Here is a 14,579-nt window from a genome sequence, read left to right as displayed (position 1 = left end):
TTGTCCTCTCTTAGCTTCTCCGGAGCAAGAGTCTGCTTTCAAAGGCCATCTCCAAAATGTCTCTGTAAGCTGCAGCTTCTCTCTCAGCTCCTGTGCATTCTTCAAGTATCCCTCTTGGCTGTAGCAAGCTCACACCTTCTGTTTGAGCTTATATACTGCTCTAGTAAACTAATCAAGGCCCATACTGAATGGGCAGGGCCACACCTCCATAGAAATTATCTAATCAGTGTTATCATCTACAGTTGGGTGGGTTGCGTCTCCATGGAAACACTCAAAGAATTACAATCTAATCAACACCAGTACTTCTGCCTGCACAAGATTGCATCAAAGATAATGGTGTTTTGGGGGACATAATACATTCAAACTGGTACAGGGCATTTATTTGGTTACAAAGTTATAGTCTTAAGGGCATAAAGTGTCCAAAGTAAGGCATCAACAATAGGGTACCTTCACCAGAGAAAGGCCACTGGTGTCTGGAAAGTCTGTTAGCTCAGAAGGCACGTGGCTGGCATCTACTTGCTCCCAGGTTGGGTTTCAAAATGGCATTCCCTAAAATGTCAGCTTTCAACAGTGCTTCAAAATGTGTCTCAGCTGCAGCTATCTGAGGTCCTTCTGTTTGTGAGCTTTTATAGGGCTCCAGTAAACTAATCAAGACCCAGGCTGAATGGGTGGGGCCACAACTCCATGGAAATAATCTAATCAGAGGTATTACCCACAGTTGGGTGGGTCAAATCTCCATGGAATCAGTCTAATCCAAAGATTCCAACCTAATCAACACTAATACGTCTGCCCCCACAAGACTGCATTAAAGAACATGGCGTTTTCTGGGGGACATAATACATACAAACTGGCACACCCATATAAGGGTTTATTGTCCTCCTTGTAAATAAAGAGTTCTTTGGGGCAAATTCTCAGTAGAAATTGTGGTGTATTCCCCAGAATACTTCTAGCATGTCAGAGACTGAGGACAGTGCTTATTGCTAAGCCAACTTCATCATCACAGACTTTGTCCTCTTCAGGACAGTGGAGTGGAAGGGCCCTTAAGGCCCAGGGTCAATGAGGTCTCCACGCAAAAGGAATCATCTCTGATCTACAAATTTCCTTCCCAACCCACAATAAATCAAGGATTTTCAAGGAACACTCCAGATCTTACTATGAGATTGAGAGAAGCCTGTGTAATGGGGAGGAAATGCTGAGGCATCAGGAGGTCTACTAGCACTCACCTATGCACAGTGACCCAGAAACTGAGAGGGGGAAAGAGAGAAGAGGGAAGGATGATCTGGGCTCCCAGGCCAGGGGAATCTCCTCAAGAAATCAGGCTGCTGGATGCCCTGTTGTGCGTTTTCAGACAACCTTCATCTTGTAAACCAGCAGATCCAAATTTCCCATTGGAGACAAAGCCTGAGGGTACATTGCTAATTTCACCTTTACCCTTGCTTCTATAGCTCATTCCCATAAAGTGAATGGCTGTGGAAAAATGGCTATTCAGTGAGTTACATTATCCTCAGGAGAATAACAGACCGATCTGAGTTCTAGCTGCCCGTTTTTTTCTGTTCTTGGTGATCTATGTGCTAATTGTGGTGGGGAATTTGAGCTTAATTAATCCAATGTGCCTGAATTCTCATATTCACACTCTCATGTACTTTTTCCTCTTCCAAGTGTTCTTCACTGGTCTCTACTATTCATTTGTCTTTACAAACAAAATGCTGATGAGCTTTAATCCATAGAGGAACATCATCTCCCTTGCAGGATGCATGGCTCAGCTGTTTTTCTTCTCCTTTGCCAGTTCTGAGTGCTATGTGCTGACAGTCATGGCCTACGATAGCTACATGGCCATCTGTAGGCCCCTGCTGTACACTGTCACCATGTCTCCTCAGGTATGTTCTCTGTTGATGTCTCCTTCATATGTGATGGGGTTTGCTGGTGCAATGGCTCACACAGGGTGCATGATCAGGTTGACATTTTGTGATTCCAACATAATCAACCACTACATGTGTGACATCTTCCCCCTGCTCCAGCTCTCATGCTCCAGTTCTCCAGCATCTATGCCAATGAGCTTGTGGTTTCCATTTGTGTGGCCACAGTTGTCATAGTATTAAGCCTCATTATCTTTATTTTGTATGCTTTGTTTCTTTTCAATATCCTTTAGATAGCATCAGTTAAGGGCTGGTCCAAAGCCTTTAGCACCTGAGCTTCCACTTACTAGCTGTTGGTCTTTTCTATGAATTTGGGCTGCTTGTTTATGCTAAGCCATCATCTGCTGGGTCTTGGGAAATAGGGTAAAGTTTCTCAGTGCTACATAACAAAATGGTAAACCCATGGTGAAACCCCCTATCTATAACCTTAGTAACAAGGATATCAAACATTCTCTGAAGAAAACCCTGAAGAGAATAGCAAACAGAGCAGAACCAGCTGTGCTGCCTTGGTGTCTGCCTCTAATGCTGTCTCTCTTTCTCCATTCCTGCTGCTTCTCATCTTGTTCTTCCTATTTTTCTTTTGCATCTCTTCATCTTTCTTTCTAAAGTCAGTTTGGAAGAATTTTCACTCTGTCTTTTCTCACTTTTCATTGAAACCATGAAAACTTTCCTGAACTTCCTGAACTTCAAGGTCATCCTTAGTCACAAAAGGGCCCCAACTCAATCTTTATTCCTTTTATCAGATGGAGATTCTGTCTGATTTTCATTCCTGTTTAAAGGCAATGCTCGTGTGTGTGTGTGTGTGTGTGTGTGTGTGTGTGTCTGTGTGTGTGTGTGTCTTTCCCATCCAAGTGGAGTTATAGAGTGGTGTGCTTTCTGACTAGTTCATCTGTTCCTTGCTTTCTCTGAAAGTTACATAGGGCTCTTTCCTCTTTCAATTGTGGCATTACTCATAATTTCATTAACTATAGAAGGAATTGACAACAGTTGGGGACATGGTATAGTAATAATTTTTTTTTAATTTTGAGGGTCAATTTTAGTAATTTTTTTTTCTGAATTTTCAGCTTCACATCTGTAATGGGACTGAATCCCTTGGTTTACCAGGGTTCTTTCTCTTATTTTTAAGGGTATGTGAGGACAGGTGAATATCACTACTCTTTCCTCTTCCTCATATCCCATTAATGATGAAGATTTAGGTAGTTCTTGAAAATGCCTGCATTTTATTGCATTTTTCAATTTATGCATTGCTCAGGTTTGCTAAAGCTGATGTTCTGCAAAATACCAGAAATGGCCTGGGGATTTATTAGGTTATAAATTTTCAGTTCTAAGGCCATAAAAGTGTCTAAATTAAGGCACCGAGAGGATACCTTCACAGAAGAAAGGCTGATAGCATCCAGAACACCTCTGTCAGTTGAGAAGGCATGTGGCTGGTGTCTGCTGGTCCTTTGCACCCAGGTTCTGGTTTCAAAATGCCTTTCTCAAAATGTCCCTGGGCTTTGGTCTCTCTGAGCTTCTTTCTCAGCCTCTGTGCATCTTTGCTTGTTCTCCCAGGGCATTTCTCTCTAAGCATCTTGGGGTCCTCTCTTAGCTTCTACGGGGCAAACTCTGGGCTTCATCTGCAAACATCTTTCCATCTGCATCTCCAAGCATCTCCAAACATCTGGGTCTGTGTCAGCTCTTAGCTTCTCCTGGGGGCAAACTCTAGATTGCATGTCTTAGATTCTCTCCAAAATGTCTCTCTCAGCTTCTCTGAGCTCCTTCTCTCCATCAGCTTTCTTAAAGGACTCCAGTAAAGTAATCAAGACCCACCCTGAATGGGCGGGTTCACACCTCCATGGAAATAATATAATCAGAGTTCCCACCCACAACTGGGTGGGTCACATCTCCATGGAGAAAATTTAATCAAAGATCCCACCAAGAAGATTGGATTAAAAGATCATGGCTCTCCTGGGGTCCATAACAGCTTCAAACCAGCACAGGCATTTTCATAAACAGAATTGAAATTTTCATCAATTTCTCCAGGTATCTCTGCAGAAGGTGCTATTTTCCATGGAGTATTTTCCTTGTTCTCCACAAATATTCTTTAATTTATAAGGATTTCAATGAAATATGGTACAATGATACTCTTGGTTACAGAACAGAGTGCCGTATGTACTGTTATGGTTGTTTGATTGTCCAGCTATGTAGCAATGACCCTCTTTTGCAAAGGAAAGTTCTGTATGTTCCTTTAAAAAACAATATAAATATTATGACTATAATATTGGGATTTATTAGGATTTATTCTTTTTTTTTCTTATTCAATTTCTTTGCGTCTTTATTTTTTTATCTTCATTTTATTGAGATATATTCACATACCACGCAGTCATACAATACAAATTATACATTCGATTGTTCACAGTACCATTACATAGTTGTACATTCATCACCTAAATCAATCCCTGACACCTTCATTAGCACACACACAAAAATAACAAGAATAATAATTAAAGTGAAAAGAGCAATTGAAGTAAAAAAGAACACTGGGTACCTTTGTCTGTTTGTTTGTTTGTTTCCTTCCCCTATTTTTCTACTGATCCATCCATAAACTAGACAAAGTGGAGTGTGGTCCTTATGGCTTTCCCAATCCCATTGTCACCCCTCATAAGCTACATTTTTATACAATTGTCTTCGAGATTCATGGGTTCTGGGTTGTAGTTTGGTAGTTTCAGGTATAGGATTTATTCTTTTAATTTGCAAACTTGACTTCACCATCTTTTTTCTTGGAAGAAAATTTAAATTTTTGTCAATAATATGTGCCACATTCTTTTTTTTTTTTTTTTTTTTGAATTTTATACCATTTATTAAATAGTTGAGTCAAAGGTAAACATCAATGTACATAACAAATTATAATTAAAATACATAACTAAATATGGAGATCATTTGTTCTTAACTCCAATATCTCCCATTAAAGCAAATGCTGAAAGCTTTATTTAAATGTTGCTGTTCTGGATTGCTAAAACTGCTGTTATGCAAAATACTAGAAATGGATTGGCTTCTATAAAGGGGATTTATTAGGTTACAAATTTACAGTTCTAAGACCATAAAAGTGTCCAAACTAAGTTATCAACAAGAGGATACCTTCAATGAAGACAGGCCAGTGGTGTCCAGAACATCTCTGTCATCTGGGAAGGCATGTGGCTGGTGTCTGCTGGTCCTTTGTTCCTGGGTTCTGGTTTCAAAATGGATTTCTCCAAAATGTCTCTGGGTTTCTGTCTCTCTTAGCTTCTCTCTCTCAGCTCCTGTGCATCCTTGCTTGTTCTCCCAGGGCATTTCTCTTTAAGCTTCTGGGGGTCCTCTCTTAGCTTCTCTGGGACAAACTCTGGGCTTCATCTCTTAGGTTAGCATCTCCAAATGTATTTCTGCCTGCATCTCCAAGCATCTCCAAGCGTCTGGTTCTGTGTGGGCTCTCAGCTTTCTTAAGGACTCCGGTGATCTACTTAAGACCCACCCTGAATGGGTAGAGTAAAACCTTGATGGAAATGATCTAATCAAAAGGTGTCACCCACAGTTGGGTGGGTCACATCTCCATGGAAACAACCTAATCGAAAGATCCCACCCACCCATAATAAGTCTGCTCCTCCCCCCCACAAGATTGCATTAAAGAACATAGTCTTTCCTGGGGTACATAACACTTTCAAACCCACACAGTTGCTAAAGGATATTTCTGTGCTGGCCCTCTATAAACTTTCTTCCTTCACCTGATTCTGCACTGCCAGGAGCTCTCATGTGCATCCTTTGATTATCCATGCTCCCCCCCCCCCCCCACTGCTCCAGACTTTCTTTTATCAAGGCTATTAAGTCTACAGACCATTCATTGTAATTACTTCAAGTTCAAATTTAAAAGGACTGTATCTCCATTAACAGTATGTCCAAAGCTCCAGCTGAATAACGAATAGATGTAAGTCAGTACTGGCGATGGGATTCTACTCTGAGACATATGCTTTGGGAAAATAACTCGTACAAGTTGGGAATGTGTGTCATTCTCCCCACTCTATGCTTCCTCCTTTTATCTTTTCCCCTTTCTCCCCTCTTTCTTCATCCATTATTAATTGTCCATTTAACAACAGAGAATAGTAACTTTTTTTTTTATCTTCATTTTATTGAGATATATTCACATACGACACAGTCATACAAAACAAATCATACTTTCGATTGTTTACAGTACCATTACATAGTTGTACATTCTTCACCTAAATCAATCCTTGACACCTTCATTAGCACACACACAAAAATAACAAGAATAATAATTAAAGTGAAAAAGAACAATTGAAGTAAAAAAGAACACTGGGTACCTTTGTCTGTTTGTTTCCTTCCCCTATTTTTCTACGCATCCATCCATAAACTAGACAAAGTGGAGTGTGGTCCTTATGGCTTTCCCAATCCCATTGTCACCCCTCATAAGCTACATTTTTATACAACTGTCTTCGAGATTCATGGGTTCTGGGTTGTAGTTTGATAGTTTCAGGTATCCACCACCAGCTACCCCAATTCTTTGGAACCTAAAATGAGTTGTCTAAAGTGTTCGTAAGAGTGCCCACCAGAGTGACCTCTCAGCTCCTTTTGGATATGTGCCACATTCTTTACAAATACTACTAAAAGATAAATCTCCTTACTGTGTTTTCCAGATAAGGAAATGGTTATGTGAGTTGACTGAGGTCACACAGCAGAACCAACCAAAGGAATGGAACGAAAGTAAAGGAGATTGTGACAGAAGGGGAGAAATTCTGGGGAGTTATTTCAGAAAGACCCTGAACTTGAAGGTTGTCATGTAATGATGCCCTCAGTAAAAATGACTGTAGCAGAAAAGTGTACAGGCTTTGTTCCAAATTCCAAATATGCACATAAACTCAGGGACTCATAGTGGGTCAATTAGGATCAGCTACTGAGGAAGATTTAATTAGTATCTTTTTAAATAGTGTTCATTTCTTCAGATGGTGAGGTGAGGAATTTGGGGATAAGCCTCCCTGGTGAGGCTGGTCACAATTTTTATAGAATTATGTGTAATTTAAAAAACCTATTATATATTATGCTATAATATTATATTTTGTTGAAATAAAAGATTAGAGTTATGCATAACAAAGAGAAACAGTAGAAAATAGGGCTCTGCTGGGTGTGACACCCAGAAGATAATCTGTCCACTATTCCTTTCAATAAGACTAGGGAAAGATACACCTCACAAGATTTATCTGTCAGGGGACCTGGTTAAGTATGTTGTAATTTGTATTTATCAGAGGTATCATGGGTTTTATAAAGTAGACAACATTGATGTATGAAAATAGCCTTAGAATATAATGCCAGTTAAGACCATTATTTAAATCTAATTACAAATATTTCTATTAAAGCAAGTCATCATATATTTATACATACTGTAATATTTATCTTACCCTCATAATTGTTTTTAAAATCTTAATACCCAATCAGAATCTGAATGCATAGTATCTACTTCTATCATTCTTTTGGCTATGCCTATTAAATTGCATGGTTAAAGAGCTCAAAATTCATTAGCTTGAATTTTGTTCTAAAGCACATATTTTTAAATTTCACATTTTAATAAAGTCACAAATAAGGCATGCATCATCAATTTCTATAAATTCTTGGTACTTAATTGAAAACTTCATGTGAATTGCAACATAGCACATATCTTGTGATCTGAGTATACATCATAATCACTAGAACTCCTAGATGGAGTGTAAATCAGCAAAAAGCCTGCCTCAGTCTGTGAAGTCAACAGGTATATTTCACAGTTTGAACTTATATTCCTGCACTGACTTAATAAATCTAAAAACTTTAATTGTTTAAATTAAACTCACATTTTATAATAATTATAACTAATATTGTTCAAATTCAAAACTCATTCTTTGAGGTTAATAAAATAAGAAAATTATATGTAAAATAATTTAGAATTTATAAACATTTATAACTATTAAATTTTTTGAAGTTTTGAATTCATAATTTCTTTAAGGTGAATTCCTTAAAGAAATGGACATTTTCTTATACATCTTTCTTACCTCCTTGCTATATTATAAATACTCCATAAATAATTTACATTGGAAAAACTTTATTTTACTTAAATTCAGTCCCATATTAACATCTGTCAAATTCATATAAAACATTATTTACATAAAAGCTTGATTCCATTAATTATAATTTTAAGTAGATTACATAAATTCACTTAAAAGAGTGTAACCTTTCCTTAACTTTTAGGGAAAACATGAAGTTAGATATCTCAAAAACCTATTCCATTGGTCCTTATGGAGTGGTGCCTGTCCAGTCAGGTTTGTCAAGGTAAAGTTGGAGCTTTGGTCTGATCACTCAGGCAGACTGTCACCCAGAAAAGTTTCCAGCTATCACAGGCACATACAGATGGGTGCAGCAGCCATTGTGGGCAAGTGCCCATGGGACTGCTGAGGGGCCAAGGAGCACAGTATGCAGCCATAGTTGCTGCAGTCACTGCTCAAAGCAGAAGTTCCAATCTCAGTCTCCTATATCAAGCACTTCTATTTCTATCCAAGGTATACTTTTAGTGACATGTAAACTAGTTTCAGTGGGACTGCTAAAATACTGCATAAAATTTCTGTATATTAGGGTTCTTTGTTATCAAATATTTGAAATTAAAAAGTAAAATTTGGTACCAAACTGGTTCAACATTGAATTTGCAAATGATGGATAATGCTTTCACATTATTTAAGTATCATCTCATATTTAAATATCATCTCAATGGTTTAAAATTTTGGATGGTTTTCAAAATTATTTTGAACTAAATTATTTACTTTTGCATTCAACTATTTAGTGTTGGTGGATTTTAAAATGTTGTGGTTAAAATATTAAGAACTTACACCAGTCACTATCTAATTCCAAAACCTTGAAAAATTTGGTCCAGAAGCAAGTACAGATTTTCATTAAGAATTATGACAATTGGATCTTCCAGGGAAGATGGTGCAGTAGTGAGCTTCAGGACTCACTCATTCTCCAAAACAGCTAGTGGACAGGCAAGAACCAGTTGAAACAACTGTTTCTGGGACTCTGAAGCAGCATCCAGGAAAGTGCAGGAGGAAGAGGTTGAGAAACTGTGGTAAAGAAATGTGAGTAGCTTACTCCATCATGGTAGCTGGCCACATTCCCCATTCTCGACACAGGACCCTCTGGGTCAAGTCACTGGCTGGCTGCTGCACATGGAGAGGGATGTAGAAGTCCCCTGACACAAGAACAGGGAGGATATGGCTAAGCACTGATCAAGGCTTTTGATTGGCAAATTTGGTTCACTGGATTGGGGTGTAAGCTGCTGTTTCAGGCTGCTCTGGGCAGGGAAAGCCATGGCCATTGTTCCAACCCAGCTGCAACAGAGGGGAGAAGGTGGTGAAGCTTTAAAGATGCAGGGCCTCCTCAGGGCTGTGGGGAACAGTCTGCTGAAGAGTGCCATCTGCTTGGAGGTCCAGGAAAGCACAGCTTCGGGGAGTCAGAAAAAGGCTTCGGCATCTTTCCTAACCCTCACCCCAGGGTTCTTTAGAGCTGGTGTGTGCCTTCTTTGTGGGACCCCAAACCTGTTGTGTCAGGGAAATACTGATTTGTGAAAGTTCTCTCTGGGATGACTGTCCTACCATAATTTGCCCTCCAGTCACAAGCAGGTATAGGTAATGAAAGGAGAGTAAAAATATTTACATAGAGAGAGGCAAAATAAAACAAATAGAACAGATCAAGATTCCCAGAGAAGTAACAGAGGAAGGGAAGCTTACTCCTGGTGATGAAACAGTTGCACAAATAGTAAAAATTGAGTAGCATACCCAGAGCAAGAATCAGATGAAGAAGAGCTGGAAAAATCTAGTCATTTAAACATGGGCAATTCTAAAGGGCTAGAATAAGTTGAACCAAGTGTCAAAGAAGATGCTTAACACAAAGCCAATCAACAATAAAACCCTAGGCAACTCCCCGCTATGTGGGACATGACTCCCAGGGGTGTAAATCTCCCTGGCAATGTGGGATATGACTCCTGGGGATCAACATGAACCAGGCATCGTGGGATTGAGAAAGTCTTCCTCACCAAAATGGGGAAGAGAAATGAAACAAAAGAAAGTTTCAATGGCTGAGAGATTTCAAATGGAGGTGAGTGGTCATTCTGGATTATTCTTATGTGTTATATAGAGATCCTATTTAGGAAATACCTGAAACTGTTGAACTGCAACCCAGTAGCCTTGATCTTTGAAGATGATTGTATAACTATGTAGCTTACATGGTGTGACTGTGCGATTGTGGAAACATTGTGGCTCATACTCACTTTATCCAGTGTATGGACAGATGAGTAGAAAAATGGGAACAAAAATTAAATGTATAATGGGGGAATGGGGAACTTGAGATGTTTTTGGTGTTCTTCTTTACTTGTATTTTATTCTTGTTTTAATTTTCATTTATTTATTTATTTATTTGAGTAAAGAAAATGTTCAAAAATAGATTTTGGTGATGAATGCAATACTATATGATGATACTGTGAACAACTGATTGTACACTGAGGATAACTGTAGGGTATGTGAATGTATCTCCGTAAAACTGAATATAAAAAAAACCCTATGCAAGAGAGAGAAACAGATCTCAGAGTAAACTCATCAAGATAATCAGATGTCTAGACTTTGGCAAAAAATTACAAGCCATACTAAGAAACAGGAAGATATGACCCAGCCAAAGGCATGAATTAAAACTTAGAAAGAGACACAAAATTTGGAAAAGCTAATCAAATATGCTCAAAAAATATACTAAATCAATTCAAGGAAATGGAGGAAAGTATGGCTGAAGAGATAAAGGATATTAAGAGAAGACACTGGGTTAGCGTAAGAAGAATTTGAAAATATAAACAGAAAAATAACAGAAATGATATGAATGAAAGGCATAATGGAAGAGAATAAAAATATTCTAGAGGCATACAACAGAAAATTTGAACACGCATAAGGAAGAATCTATGAACTAGAGGACACAAGTATCAAAATCTTACAGACAAAAAAAAGTGTGGAAAAGAAAATAAAAGGAAAAACTTAGCAGGGCTCAGGGTTTTGAATGATAGCACAAAGCACAAAAACATACACAACATGGGTGTCCCAGAAGGAGAAGAGAAGGGGAAAGGGCCAGAAAGGATATCTGAGGAAATACTGGTCAAAAATTTTCCAACTCTTATGAAAGACTTAAATGTACATGGCCAAGAAGTGCAATGTACAACAGAGTGAATTCTAATAGACCTACTCTGAGACACATATTAATCAGAATGTCAAATGCCAGAGATAAAGAGAATCTTGAAAGCAGCAAGAGAAGGGTGATTCATCACATGTAAGAGGATTATAATAAGATTAAGTGCTGGTTTCTTATCAAAAACCATCTAGGTGAGAAAGCAATGGTATGATATATTTAAGGTAATGAAAGACAAGAACTGCCAGCCAAGAATCCTTTATACAGCAAAACCATCTTTCAAAAATGAGGGAGAATTTAAAATTTTCATAGATAAACACAAACAGAGAGTGTTTGTTAATATGAGATCTGCCCTACAAGAAATACTAAAGGGAGTTCTGCAGACTGAAAAGAAAAGATAGGAGAGGGAGGCTTGGAGGAGAGTGTGGAAATGAAGATTATAAGTAAGGATAATTAAAAGGCTAAAAAGACAGACAAAAATAAGATGTGACATTAAAAACCAAAGGATAAAATGATTGAAGTAAGTACTACCTCCACAGTAAAGACAATGAATTTTAATGGATTAAACTCCCCAATAAAAAAAACACAGATTGCTAAAATGGATAAAAATATATGATCTAAATATATGCTGTCTGCAAGAGAGGCAATTTAGAACCAAAGACACAAATAGGTTGAAAGTGAAAGTTTGGAAAAAAGATATTCCACGCAAGCAGTAATCAAAAAAGAGCTGGGATAGCTATACTAATATCAGACAAAATAGACTTTAAATGCAAAACTGTTAATAGAGACAAAGAAGGACACAATATTTCACTAAAAGGGGCAATCCAACAAGAAGAAATAACAATCAAAAATATTTATGCACCTAACCATGGTGCCCCAAGATACACAAGGTAAACACTGGCAAAAATGAAACGAGAAATAGACATTTCTACTATAAAAGTTGGAAACTTCAATACACTACTCTCACCAATAGATAGAACATCTAGAAAGAGGATCAGTGAAGAAATAGAGAACTTGAATAATATGATAAATGAACTATATCTAACAGATATATCCACAATATTGCACCACAAACAGCAGGATATACATTCTGTTCAAGTGTTAACAGACCATTCTCCAGGAAAGACCACATGTTGGGTCACAAAACAAGGCTCAATAAATTTAAATCAACTGAAATTATACAAAGCACTTTCTCTGACACATGGAATGAAGTTGGAAATCAATAAAAGGCAAAGAACTGGAAAATTCATAAATATATGGAAGTTAAACACACTCTTAAACAATCAGTGGGTCAAAGAAGAAATTGCAAGAAAAATCAGTAACTATCTTGAGATGACTAAAAATGAGAGCACAACATATCAAAACATATGGGATGCAGCAATGGCAATGCTGAGAGGGAAATTTATAGCCCTAATCACATACATTAAAAAAGAAGAAACAGCTAAATCAAAGACCTAACTGCACACCTGAACAAACTAAAAAAAAAAAAAAAAGCACAGTAAACTAATCCCAAAGCAAGCAGAAGGAAACAAATAAAAAAGATTAGGTCAGAAATAAATGAAATGAGAATAAAAAAGCAATAGAGAGAATTAACAAAAACCAAAAGCTGGTACCTTTGAAAAGATCAATACAATCAAAAAACACTTAGCTAAGTCACGAAGGAAAAAAGAGAAGATGCAAATAAATAAAATCAGAAATAAGAACGGGGGGGTGGCATTACTACTGACCCAACAGAAATAAAAAGGATCATAAGAGAATACTATGAACACCTGTATACCAACTAATTAGACAATTTAGAGGAAATGGACAAATCCCTAAAACCACATGAACAACCCAAATTATTCCAGAAGAAATAGTAGACCACAACAGACCAATTAAAAGTAAAGAGACAATCAGCCATCAAAACCTCCCAACAAAAAGAAGTCAAAGACCAGATAGCTTCACTGGTGAATTCTACCAATCATTCTAAGAATTAATACCAGTCTTGCTCAAACTCTTCCAAAACACCGAAGAGGAGGGAACATTACTTACTTCATTCTACAAAACCAACATCACCCTAATACCTAAGCCAGATAAAAGTATTACAAGAAAAGAAAATTGCAGACCAATGTCCTAATGAATATAGATGCAAAAATCCTCAACTAAATACTTGCAAACCGAATCCAACAGCACACTGAAAGAATTGTAAACCATGATTAAGTGAAATTTAATCAAGAAAATCAATTATTGTAATTCATCACATTAACAAATCAAAGGGGGAAACCCCATGACCATCTTGATTTACACACACACACAAAGGCATCCTTCTTGATAAAAACGTCTCAAAAGATAGGAATAGAAGGAAACTTCCTCAACATGATTAAGGCCATATAGGAAAAACCCACAATTAACATTATACTCAGTGGTGGAAAACTGAACGCTTTCCTGCTAAGATCTGGTACAAGACAAGGATGCCCATTGTTACCACTGTTATCCAATATTGCGCTAATAGTGCTAGCTAGAGCAGTTAGGCCAGAAAAAAGAAATAAATGTTTCACTGTTGGCAGATGATATGATGCTATATATAGAAAGTCCCAAAAAATCTACAACAAAGCTACCTGGGCTAATAAACAAGTTCAGGAAAATGGTGGGATATAAGATCAACACACAAAAATTAGCAACCCCAGGAGAAAATCAAGACTCCGTTTACAATATCAACTAAAAGAATCAAATATCTGTTAATAAACTTAACCAAGGATGTTAAAGACTTGTACATAGAAAACTACAAAACATTGCTAAAAGAAATCAAAGAAGATCTAGATTAAAGGAAGGCCAATCTGTGTTCACAAACTGGAAGATAAATATTGTTAAGATGTCAACTGTACCCAAATTAATTTACACATTCAATGCAGTTCCAATCAAAATTCTAATAGCATACATTGCAGAAATGGAAAAACCAATTATCAAACTTATTTAGAAGGGTAAGGGGCCCCGAAGAGCCAAAAACATCTTGAAAATGAAGAATGAAGTTGGAGGACTCACACTTCCTGACTATAAAGCATATTACAAAATGACAGTAGTCAAAATAGCATGGTGCTGGCATAAACAGAGATATTTTGATCAATGGAATTGAATTGAGAGTTTAGAAATATACCCTAGCATGTGTGGCCAATTGATATTTGACAAGGCTACCGAGTTCACTCAACTGGGACAGAAGAGTCTCTTCAAAAAATGGTGCTGGGAGAACTGGATATCCGCATGCAAAGTAATGAAAGAAGACCCCTATCTCATACATTAGGCAAAAATTAACTCAAAATGGATCAAAGACCTAAATATAAGATCCTGGACTATAAAATTCCTAGAAGAAAGTATGGGGATGCAACTTCAAGATTTGAGGTAGGCAATGGTTTCTCAGACTTTACACCCAAAACACAAGCAACAACAAAAAAATAGGTAATTGTGACTTCCTCCAATTTA

This window comes from Choloepus didactylus, chromosome 6, assembly GCF_015220235.1.
Source record: "Choloepus didactylus isolate mChoDid1 chromosome 6, mChoDid1.pri, whole genome shotgun sequence".
NCBI classification, from domain to species: domain Eukaryota; kingdom Metazoa; phylum Chordata; class Mammalia; order Pilosa; family Megalonychidae; genus Choloepus; species Choloepus didactylus.
Note: the sequence above shows the minus strand (reverse complement) of the source record.